Source organism: Lepidochelys kempii, chromosome 26 (genome assembly GCF_965140265.1).
Source record: "Lepidochelys kempii isolate rLepKem1 chromosome 26, rLepKem1.hap2, whole genome shotgun sequence".
NCBI lineage: Eukaryota > Metazoa > Chordata > Testudines > Cheloniidae > Lepidochelys > Lepidochelys kempii.
Genome location: NC_133281.1, coordinates 16536591 through 16548692, shown reverse-complemented (window position 1 = coordinate 16548692; position 12102 = coordinate 16536591). Strand labels below are relative to the sequence as shown.

Here is a 12102-nt window from a genome sequence, read left to right as displayed (position 1 = left end):
TTTGGGGAAATCACTTCCTGTCTCTAGACAACGCATCTGCGCTCTGCTCCTGCTCCCTGGATTTAGTCCCTCTTCCTCCTCCTCTTCAAAGTCATTGGCCTCTTCCCAGTAAACTGTTCCCGCCCCTTAATGGCTGTTACCTGTTTTCAGCTGCCCCCCTCCCCAACCACACCCCAACCCACCTGCCCCACACACACCTTCCCCACCTCACACTTGTCCCCTTCCTCCCCACCCCAGCTGCTCACTTGCCCCCTTTTCCACCCATCCTCCAACTTCCACCTGCCCCGCCCCTACCACACGTTGGCCCCACACTCTTTTACTTGCCACCTAACTCCCTCTCATTAGCTCCTGCCCTCTCCTGCACTTGACACCTTCTCCCATCCCTCCTCTCCTGCACCCACCCTCTCCCCTCACCTCACACGCACCCCTACCCCCTGTTCCCTTCCACTCACAACCGTCCCCCTCCCCTCCACACCCTTCCCATTTGCCCTCTCCCCCAGCTGCTTCCTACCTGCTGCTCCACTAACTGCCTCTCCCCACACTTGACATCTGTCACTCCCACACCTACTCCCAGCTGCCCCTTCTCCTCCCCTACCTGTCCTTCCCTCCCCTTCCCACTTACCCCTTCCCTCACCTGCCCACCTCCCCCCAGCTACTCTTTCCACCTGCCCCCTCCCCTCACACACTTCCCCTTCCCCTTCCCATCACATCTGCCCCTCCCCTGACCTGCCCACCTCCCCACCTCCCTCCCAGCTACCCTTTCCACCTGTCCCTTCACATTGCCCCCTCCCCACCTGCCCCCTCTCCTCACTTGCCCTCCCCCCCACATCCATCCCTCTGAAATCTGCCCCTCCTCCTGCTCCCACAGCTACCCTTTCCACCTGCCCCTCCCATCTCCCCAAGCTACTCCCTCTTTCATCCTGCCACTCCCCTCACTCCTCCGCTATGCCCCCCACGCCTTCACATCTGCCCCTTCCCTCAGCCCTGCCCCGCACGCTCCACTCCAACTCGCCCCTCGGGTCTCCCCCGCCCGCCGCGCAACGGACGCTCTCGAGAGGCGCGCGAGCCCGTTAGGGAGCCAATGAGAAACTGCCCGGGTGAAGGAGCGCGCGCCGCTTGACTGGCGGTTGGGGCGGGGCGGGGCGAGGGGGCGCAGCGAGCGCTCGCCGCTTCTCTGACAGTTGGTGAGCGGAGCTTGGAGGAGAGACTGGGATGGGAAGCAGACCTGTCAATCCTAACGAGAGAGGCGCCGGATTGGACAAGCAGGAGGATGAGGCGGGAAGAGGAGGGTGGGACTAGTACAAGCTGTCAATCTTGCCCAGTCAGGCAGCTGATTGGAGGGCGGGGGAAGAAGGCGAGAAGCTCCTCAAATTCCCTGTGGGATTCATTCCTCACGCCCGTCAAGGTCTGGATGATGGTCTCTCCCCAGGACCCCCCTTCACCGCCCAGGGACAGCCAGGGGAGGGCGGAGGCGGAGGAGGAGTGCACATGGAGGAGTGCCCGGAACCCCCCGACTGAGACTGCGGCCTTGTCGTGCCCGGCTCCCGATTCCCGTTATCTGAGAGGCAGGCGGTGTGCGGAGCCCCAATGCCCCGCAGCCCATCTCCCCACGCGGCTCGAGCGCAGATCTGGCGAAGGCTGCCCCTCTTCCGCAACCCCTGGCTCAGCACAACGAACGCCACGGCAGGGGGCACCCGCAGCCCATGGGCGCAGCCCCCGGCAGCGGTCGTTAGTCAGGGCTCGTTAGCTGACGGCCCACAATGCGGCGTGAAGCACCACTCGCTGCGCGCACCCGCCGCACGGACTGGGGGAGCAGCTGGGACTACGGCCGACCCAGCCGAGCCCTGCCTGTCGGGGGAGAGCGCCCCCTGCTCCGCCCCCTGCCCCGCAGAGCCCCCTCGCGCCGCCCTGCGACCGGCCCTGCCTGCTGGGGGAGAGCGCCCCCTGCTGCGCCCCCCGCCCCCTGCCCCGCAGAGCCCCCTCGCGCCGACCCAGCCGAGCCCTGCCTGTCGGGGGAGAGCGCCCCCTGCTGGGCCCCCCGCCCCCTGCCCCGCAGAGCCCCCTCGCGCCGCCCTGGGACCGGCCCTGCCTGCTGGGGGAGAGCGCCCCCTGCTCCGCCCCCTGCCCCGCAGAGCCCCCTCGCGCCGCCCTGGGACCGGCCCTGCCTGTCGGGGGAGAGCGCCCCCTGCTGGGTCCCCCGCCCCGCCCCCTGCTGAGCCCCCTCGCGCTGCCCTGGGACCGGCCCTGCCTGTCGGGGGAGAGCGCCCCCTGCTCCGCCCCCTGCCCCGCAGAGCCCCCTCGCGCCGCCCTGCGACCGGCCCTGCCTGCTGGGGGAGAGCGCCCCCTGCCGGGTCCCTGCCCCGCCCCCTGCTGAGCCCCCTAGCGCCCCTGCGACCGGCCCTGCCTGTCGGGGGAGAGCGCCCCCTGCTGGGCCCCCCGCCCCCTGCCCCGCAGAGCCCCCTCGCGCCGACCCAGCCGAGCCCTGCCTGCTGGGGGAGAGCGCCCCCTGCTGCGCCCCCCGCCCCCTGCCCCGCAGAGCCCCCTCGCGCCGACCGAGCCGAGCCCTGCCTGTCGGGGGAGAGCGCCCCCTGCTGGGCCCTCCGCCCCCTGCCCCGCAGAGCCCCCTCGCGCCGCCCTGCGACCGGCCCTGCCTGCTGGGGGAGAGCGCCCCCTGCTGGGCCCTCCGCCCCCTGCCCCGCAGAGCCCCCTCGCGCCGCCCTGCGACCGGCCCTGCCTGCTGGGGGAGAGCGCCCCCTGCTGCGCCCCCCGCCCCGCAGAGCCCCCTCGCGCCGCCCTGGGACCGGCCCTGCCTGTCGGGGGAGAGCGCCCCCTGCTGGGCCCCCCGCCCCCTGCCCCGCAGAGCCCCCTCGCGCCGCCCTGCGACCGGCCCTGCCTGTCGGGGGAGAGCGCCCCCTGCTGCGCCCCCCGCCCCCTGCCCCGCAGAGCCCCCTCGCGCCGCCCTGGGACCGGCCCTGCCTGTCGGGGGAGAGCGCCCCCTGCTGCGCCCCCCGCCCCCTGCCCCGCAGAGCCCCCTCGCGCCGCCCTGGGACCGGCCCTGCCTGCTGGGGGAGAGCGCCCCCTGCTGGGCCCCCCGCCCCCTGCCCCGCAGAGCCCCCTCGCGCCGACCCAGCCGAGCCCTGCCTGTCGGGGGAGAGCGCCCCCTGCTGGGTCCCCCGCCCCCTGCCCCGCAGAGCCCCCTCGCGCCGCCCTGGGACCGGCCCTGCCTGTCGGGGGAGAGCGCCCCCTGCTGGGCCCCCCGCCCCCTGCCCCGCAGAGCCCCCTCACGCCGCCCTGGGACCGGCCCTGCCTGCCGGGGGAGAGCGCCCCCTGCTGGGTCCCCCGCCCCGCCCCCTGCTGAGCCCCCTCGCGCCGCCCTGCGACCGGCCCTGCCTGTCGGGGGAGAGCGCCCCCTGCTGCGCCCCCCGCCCCCTGCCCCGCAGAGCCTCCTCGCGCCGCCCTGGGACCGGCCCTGCCTGTCGGGGGAGAGCGCCCCCTGCTGCGCCCCCCCGCCCCCTGCCCCGCAGAGCCCCCTCGCGCCGCCCTGGGACCGGCCCTGCCTGCTGGGGGAGAGCGCCCCCTGCTGGGCCCCCTGCCCCGCAGAGCCCCCTCGCGCCGACCCAGCCGAGCCCTGCCTGTCGGGGGAGAGCGCCCCCTGCTGCGCCCCCCGCCCCCTGCCCCGCAGAGCCCCCTCGCGCCGCCCTGCGACCAGCCCTGCCTGTCGGGGGAGAGCGCCCCCTGCTGGGCCCCCCGCCCCCTGCCCCGCAGAATCCCTCGCGCCGCCCTGGGACCGGCCCTGCCTGCTGGGGGAGAGCGCCCCCTGCTGGGCCCCCCGCCCCCTGCCCCGCAGAGCCCCCTCGCGCCGACCCAGCCGAGCCCTGCCTGTCGGGGGAGAGCGCCCCCTGCTGCGCCCCCCGCCCCCTGCCCCGCAGAGCCCCCTCGCGCCGCCCTGGGACCGGCCCTGCCTGCTGGGGGAGAGCGCCCCCTGCTGGGCCCCCCGCCCCCTGCCCCGCAGAGCCCCCTCGCGCCGACCCAGCCGAGCCCTGCCTGTCGGGGGAGAGCGCCCCCTGCTGCGCCCCCTGCCCCGCAGAGCCCCCTCGCGCCGCCCTGCGACCGGCCCTGCCTGTCGGGGGAGAGCGCCCCCTGCTGCGCCCCCCGCCCCCTGCCCCGCAGAGCCCCCTCGCGCCGCCCTGCGACCGGCCCTGCCTGTCGGGGGAGAGCGCCCCCTGCTGGGCCCCCCGCCCCCTGCCCCACAGAGCCCCCTCGCGCCGCCCTGGGACCGGCCCTGCCTGTCGGGGGAGAGCGCCCCCTGCTGCGCCCCCTGCCCCCTGCCCCGCAGAGACCCCTCGCGCCGCCCTGGGACCGGCCCTGCCTGCTGGGGGAGAGCGCCCCCTGCTGGGTCCCCCGCCCCCTGCCCCGCAGAGCCCCCTCGCGCCGACCCAGCCGAGCCCTGCCTGTCGGGGGAGAGCGCCCCCTGCCGGGTCCCTGCCCCGCCCCCTGCTGAGCCCCCTAGCGCCCCTGCGACCGGCCCTGCCTGTCGGGGGAGAGCGCCCCCTGCTGCGCCCCCCGCCCCCTGCTGAGCCCCCTAGCGCCCCTGCGACCGGCCCCGCCTGTCGAGGGAGAGCGCCCCCTGCTGAGGCCCCCGCCCTGCCCCCTGCTGAGCCCCCTAGCGCTCCTGCGACCGGCCCTGCCTGTCGGGGGAGAGCGCCCCCTGCTGTGTCCCCCACCCCGCCCCCTGCTGAGGCCCCTAGCGCCGCCCTGGGACCGGCCCTGCCTGCTGGGGGAGAGCGCCCCCTCCTGGGTCCCCCGCCCCGCTCCCTGCCCCACAGAGCCCCCTCGCGCCGCCCTGGGACTGGCCCTGCCTGCCGGGGAAGAGCGCCCCCTTCACCCCGCCCCCTGCAGCACAGTGCCCCCTAGTGCCACCCTGGGGCCAGCCCTGCACAGGCTGGGAGAGATTCGTGGGGGCTCGGGAGCGCCATCTGGATCCCCGCTCCCCCCATACATACCTTCCCTGAGACAGGGATCTCACCTGACCACCCCCCACACTTAGCTGCACCAGGCACAGGCATCGGCTCTGTGTGAGGGCAGGGCTGGGCCAAGGTGCAGGGAAGGGAAGGGAAGTGTCATTAGTGCTCTTTTAAATGGAAATATAATCAAGGGCTCTTCTCACCCATGAGCTTAATTACAGCCCCTGGAGATTCTGCTCAGCCCCTCCCCCACACCCATGAGTACCCCAGGGGTAAATGCAGGTCAAAGGGGAAGTGCCCCCCCTCCGCATGTGGGTAGAATGTGGCAGGGGTTGGGAGCCAGAACTCCTGGTTTCTCTCCCCAGCTCTATGAGGGGAGTGGGGTCTGGTGGGTTAGAGCAGGGGGGCTGGGAGCCAGGACTCCTGGGTTATATACCCAGCCCTCTCTAGTACCCTTTCTATGCCTCAGTTTCCCCAACTCTAACATGGAGCTGATTCTGCCCTATGTGCAGGGGTGGGGTGGACAAGCTGTGTTGGCAGAAGCGACACGCGAGGGGGCTGGGATGCTAGCTTCGGAGTTGCCTGCTGTCATAAATATAAAGGGAAGGGTAAACACCTTTACACACCTTTAAAAAGGTAAACACCTTTAAAATCCCTCCTAGCCAGAGGAAAAACCCTTTCACCTGTAAAGGGTTAAGAAGCTAGGATAACCTCGCTGGAACCTGACCAAAATGACCAATGAGGAGACAAGATACTTTCAAAAGCTGGGAGGAGGGAGAAAAACAAAAGGGTCTGTGTCTGTCTGTGTCAAGGTTCCTCCCCCACTCTGAACTCTAGGGTACAGATGTGGGGACCTGCATGAAAACCTCCTAAGCTTACTTTTACCAGCTTAGGTTAAAACTTCCCCAAGGTACAAATTTATTTTACCCTTTGCCCTTGGAATTTCCACTGCCACCAGCAAACTTTAACTGGGTTTACTGGGAAACGTAGTTTGGACACGTCTTTCCCCCCAAAATCCTCCCAACCCTTGCACCCCACTTCCTGGGGAAGGTTTGGTAAAAATCCTCACCAATTTGCATAGGTGACCACAGACCCAAACCCTTGGATCTGAGAACAATGAAAAAGCATTCAGTTTTTTTACAAGAAGACTTTTAATAGAAGTAAAGGAATCACCTCTGTAAAATCAGGATGGTAGATACCTTAGAGGGTAATTAGATTCAAAACATAGAGAATCCCTCTAGGCAAAACCTTAAGTTACAAAAAAGGTTCACAGACAGAAATAGTCAGTCTATTCAGCACAGTTCTTTTCTCAGGGTATGTCTACACTATAAAATTAGGTCGAATTTATAGAAGTCGGTTTTTTAGAAATCGGTTTTATATATTCGAGTGTGTGTGTCCCCACAGAAAATGCTCTAAGTGCATTAAGTGCATTAACTCGGTGGAGTGCTTCCACAGTACCGAGGCTAGAGTCGACTTCCGGAGCGTTGCATTGTGGGTAGCTATCCAACAGTTCCCGCAGTCTCCGCTGCCCATTGGAATTCTGGGTTGAGATCCCAATGCCTGACGGGGCTAAACCATTGTCGCGGGTGGTTCTGGGTACATATCGTCAGGCCCCCGTTCCCTCCCTCCCTCCGTGAAAGCAAGGGCAGACAATTGTTTTGCGCCTTTTTTCCTGAGTTACCTGTGCAGACGCCATACCACAGCAAGCATGGATCCTGCTCAGCTCACCGTCACCATATGTCTCCTGGGTGCTGGCAGACGTGGTACTGCATTGCTACAGCAGCAGCAACCCATTGCCTTGTGGCAGCAGATGGTGCAATAGGACAGGTAGCCGTCATCATCATGTCCGAGGTGCTCCTGGTTGCCTGTGTGAGGTTGATCAGGAGCGCCTGGGCAGACATGGGCGCAGGGACTAAATCTGGAGTGACTTGATCAAGTCATTCTCTTTAGTCCTGCAGTCAGTCCTATTGAACCATCTTATGGTGAGCAGGCAGGTGATACGGATTGCTAGTAGTCCTATTGCATCATCTTATGCCGGGCAGGCAAGAGATGAGGATGGCTAGCAGTCCTATTGTACCATCTTCTGCCGAGCAGCCATGAGATGTGGATGGCATGCAGTCCTTCTGCACTGTCTGCTGCCAGCCAAAGATGTAAAAGATAGATGGAGTGTATCAAAACAAGAAATAGACCAGATTTGTTTTGTACTCATTTGCAAACCCCCCCCCGCCCCCGTCTAGGGGACTCATTCCTCTAGGTCACACTGCAGTCGCTCACAGAGAAGGTGCAGCGAGGTAAATCTAGCCATGTATCAATCAGAGGCCAGACTAACCTCCTTGTTCCAATAAGAACAGTAACTTAGGTGCACCATTTCTTATTGGAACCCTCCGTGAATTCCTGCCTGAAATGTAAAGCCTTGATGTAAAGCCACCCCCTTTGTTGATTTTAGCTCCCTGTAAGCCAACCCTGTAAGTCATATCGTCAGTCTCCCCTCCCTGCATCAGAGCAACGGCAAACAATCGTGCATCTGAGTTGAGAGTGCTGTCCAGAGCAGTCACAATGGAGCACTCTGGGATAACTCCCGGAGGCCAATACCGTCAAATTGTGTCCACAGTACCCCAAATTTGACCCGGCAAGGCCGATTTAAGCGCTAATCCACTTGTCAGGGGTGGAGTAAGGAAATCGATTTTAAGAGCCCTTTAAGTCGAAATAAAGGGCTTCATCGTGTGGACAGGTGCAGGTTTACATCGATTTAACGCTGCTAAATTCGACCTAAAGTCCTAGTGTAGACCAGGCCATACCTAGCTAGATTACTTACTAAATTCTAAGACTCCATTCCTGTTCTATCCCCGGCAAAAGCAGCATACAGACAGACACAGACCCTTTGTTTCTCTCCCTCCTCCCAGCTTTCGAAAGTATCTTGTCTCCTCATTGGTCATTTTGGTCAGGTGCCAGCGAGGTTACCTTTAGCTTCTTAACCCTTTACAGGTGAGAGGATTTTTCCTCTGGCCAGAAGGGATTTTAAAGGGGTTTACCCTTGTCTTTATATTTATGACAGTCTGTGTGATGTTTTTGCCGGGGACAGAACAGGAATGGAGTCTTAGAATTTAGTAAGTAATCTAGCTAGGTATGCGTTAGATTATGATTTATTTAAATGGCTGAGAAATTAAGCTGTGCTGAATAGAATGGATATTCCTGTCTGTGTGGCTTTTTGTAACTTAAGGTTTTGCCTAGAGGGATTCTCTATGTTTTGAATCTAATTACCCTCTAAGGTAGTTACCATCCTGATTTTACAGAGGTGATTCTTTTTTACTTTTTACTACAGGCCAGTCAGCCTCACCTCAGTCCCTGGAAAAATCATGGAGCAGGTCCTCAAGGAATCAATTCTGAAGCAGTTTGAGGAGAGGAAAGTGATCAGGAACAGTCAGCATGGATTCACCAAGGGCAAGTCATGCCTGACTAACCTAATTGCCTTTTATGACGAGATAACTGGCTCTGTGGATGAGGGGAAAGCGGTGGACATGTTATTCCTTGACTTTAGCAAAGCTTTTGATATGGACTCCCACAGTATTCTTGCCAGCAAGTTAAAGAAGTATGGGCTGGTGAATGGATTATAAAGTGGATAGAAAGCTGGCTAGATCGTCGGGCTCAACGGGTAGTGATCAATGGCTCCGTGTCTAGTTGGCAGCCGGTATCAAGCAGAGTGCCCCAAGGATCGGTCCTGGGGCCAGTTTTATTCAATATCTTCATTAATGATCTGGAGGATGGTGTAGATTGCACCCTCAGCAAGTTTGCAGAGGACACTAAACTGGGAGGAGAGGTAGATACGCTGGAGGGTAGGGATAGGATACAGAGGGACCTAGAAAAATTAGAGGATTAGGCCAAAAGAAATCTGATGAGGTTCAACAAGGATAAATGCAGAGTCCTGCACTTAGGATGGAAGAATCCCATGCACCACTACAGACTAGGGACCGAATGGCTAGGCAGCAGTTCTGCAGAAAAGGACCTAGGGGTTACAGTGGACGAGAAGCTGGATATGAGTCAACAGTGTGCCCTTGTTGCCAAGAAGGCTAATGGCATTTTGGGATGTATATGTAGGGGCATTGCCAGCAGATCGAGGGACGTGATCGTTCCCCTCTATTGGACACTGGTGAGGCCTCATCTGGAGCACTGTGTCCAGTTTTGGGCCCCACACTACAAGAAGGATGTGGACAAATTGGAAAGAGTCCAGCGGAGGGCAACAAAAATGATTAGGGGACTGGAACACATTACTTATGAGGAGAGGCTGAGGGAACTGGGGATGTTTAGTCTACGGAAGAGAAGAATGAGGGGGGATTTGATAGCTGTTTTAACTACCTGAAAGCAGATTCCAAAGAGGATGGCTCTAGGCTGTTCTCAGTGGTAGCAGGTGACAGAACAAGGAGTAATGGTCTCAAGTTGCAGTGGGGGAGGTTTAGGTTGGATATTAGGAAAAACTTTTTCACTAGGAGGGTGGTGAAGCACTGGAATGGGTTACCTAGGGAGGTGATGGACTCTCCTTCCTTAGCGGTTTTTAAGGTCAGGCTTGACAAAGCCCTGGCTGGGATGATTTCGTTGGGTATTGGTCCTGCTTTGAGAAGGGGTTGGACTAGATGACCTCCTGAGATCCCTTCCAACCCTGATATTCTATGATTCTATGAAACCAGGGTCCTGGCTTCTAGGCCCGTACACCATCTACTAACCCCAGATTAGCCCTGCCCCTACTGCCCACAGCTCTCCCCCACAGCATCACCAGGGGCCCCATTTTCAGAGCTGGGTGACCCAGCTTTGGGATGGAAGAAGGAGGTGGTGTTGGAGGGTAGGGGAGACCCGGGTTCGTGTCTTGTTTCTGCTTGTTTCACAGCCCCATCAGATCTGCTTGCCTTGATCCTGCAGAAGGATGCTGGAATAGGGCTGGCTACCTCCCAAGTACCCCCTCATGGCTTGCCTTGGTGCTGCAGTGGCTCTGTCTCAGTTTCCCCTCTCCACAGGGCACCTGAACCGCTCCCCACCACAGTTTAAAACAAGGTTCCCTTTCCAGGGGCCAATTTCAGTTCTGCCAATGAAGTGGTAAAAACAGTGGCTGTCTGGCTTTCTGCTCTCTTTCCAGCCACACCCCCCAGGATTTCTTGTCACTCCACACACTCTGGCTCAGAGATTCCAGAAAGCCAAAAAACCCTGTGCTGTTCTGGTGTTACTCAGCCATCTTCTCCAGGCCTTTGCTGAAATGTCCCTTTCCCTTTACTCAGGCCTCTCCTGTAGGGGAAAAACTACAAGTTCCATTTTGTTTAGACACTTCGCCATTTTGTTTGTAAGGAGTTGTTGTTTGTCCACCATGTTGGTGACCTTCTTCTTGAGAAAATTGGCACCTTTTTCTCTCTACAGCAGGAAAGAGCAAGGGTCACATGGCCTGTTTTCTGCCTAGTATCAGGAGAGCATAAAAGACTGCTGCACCCAAGAGGAGAGGCTGTCCCTCCCAGTGGCAGTGCAGTACATGTCCTAGCCAAGACTTTGAGGGATCTACAGAAGACCACAGAAGAAGATCCAAACTCCATAGTTCCAGCTATCAGTTCCTGATTGATTCCAATCTTACCTGTATCCTGAACTCCTGTGTCCTCACCTTGCTGTCCTGATGTATTCCATCCATGATGTCCTCTGTCGTGGGTCCATTCCTCTGAACCTGATGTGGTATGCTGTGTACCTCTGTACCTTACCCTGTAAATTCCCCTTTGTCCTTATGGGTTTGGGACCTTGACTTTAAGTCAGTTTGTCATGCCAACCTGTACCTGTATGCCCTTTGTATATTGTTTTGCTGGGGGTCCTATGAGTTACTGTTTCCTGTTTGAGTCGCTGTTTATTAAACCAGTTTTCATTATAGTTAATCCTGTCCTTAGTTTTCTCACCATTGATAGATGCGTTTTGGGGGAATGAGTCTGGTGGGCGGGGACTCCGAGGTGTGGAACCTGGAGCACATCCAGTTAACCACAGGCAAGATCTGAGTTCCTGGTTAACACTCCCTTATTTATCCCCAAAGCCTAACTGAGTCACATGAGCCATTATCCTTTTTCCCACCTGGGTGGGTGCGTTAACAATGTTGCAGGTGGGGCAGAGAGACCCATTTCCTGTGCAGGGTGCTCTGGCACAATCCCCCCAATGACAGAGTGCCCCAGGGCTGGGCAGCTGCGGGGGCAGAAGCTTGGTCCTGCCGGCTCCAGGGGCTCCTGCTGCAGGACAGGCTCCGCCTGCCCCCACCAGCAGCCAAGCTTCCCCCTCCCGCAAGCGTGCCATGTTCCCGCCCCTCCCCCTCCCAGCGTTTCCCCTGCCACTGAACAGCTGTTTACCAGCGCTCTGGGAGGGAGGGAGGGAGGGGGCGGGGCCGCAGTGTGCTCGCGGGAGGAGACAAAGAAGAGGTGGGGCTGGGCCTTGGGGAAGGGGTGGGGGTGGGGGGAATCGGGGCAGGGCAGAGCAAAGGCAGGGCCCCCACACTCCCCCTACAAATGCCCTCGCAGCCCCCTGCCATGAGCTACTCAGGGCAGGGGCCTGGGAGCAACCCCCATGAACCCAGCCCACACACCCAGCCCCCTGCCCTGACTCCTGGAACCCCCCCGCCACATCCCCATCCCCACCCTGAGCACCAAGCAAGAGCTCCTGCACCCCTCTCACCAAACAGGAGCTGTCCCAGGTAAGCACTTCACACACTCCAACCTCCTGCCCCAACCCCGAGCCCCCTTCTGCACCCTGACTTCCTCCCAGACCCTCCCCCCCCTGCCCCGAGCCCCCTCCCGCACCCTGACTTCCTCCCTGATCCTGGCCCCGAGCCCCCTCCCGCACTCTTAGGCCTGGCCAGACCCCGCACCCCATTGCTTTTTTACATATTTGGTTTTTACAAAGGGCTCTTCTCCAAAGCGCTTCACACTAGTCAGCTAAGGGCACAAACACTATTTGGAAAGATCTAGAAGTGGTCTGCAGAGACCCTCAGCGATTTTCAAGTGGTCTGTGGAAAAATAAGTTAGACTACAAAACCAGTCAAGATCCCTCACTTTATTTTCATTTACTTGCTATTACTTATAGGAGGAGGAAGGAAAAAAGGATGAAAAACGGGGCCGGGGAGGAGATGAGCGAA

At 60.6% G+C, this 12102-nt stretch overlaps 1 long non-coding RNA gene across 1 annotated transcript; it reads left to right on the top strand.

Moving 5' to 3' along the window:
* The first annotated feature begins 1296 nt into the window (after window positions 1-1296).
* LOC140903621 (uncharacterized) lies at window positions 1297-10856 on the top strand. Its single transcript, XR_012156308.1, has 2 exons — window positions 1297-1405; window positions 8287-10856. It is a non-coding gene; the product is annotated as an uncharacterized lncRNA (long non-coding RNA).
* Window positions 10857-12102: the final 1246 nt, after the last annotated feature.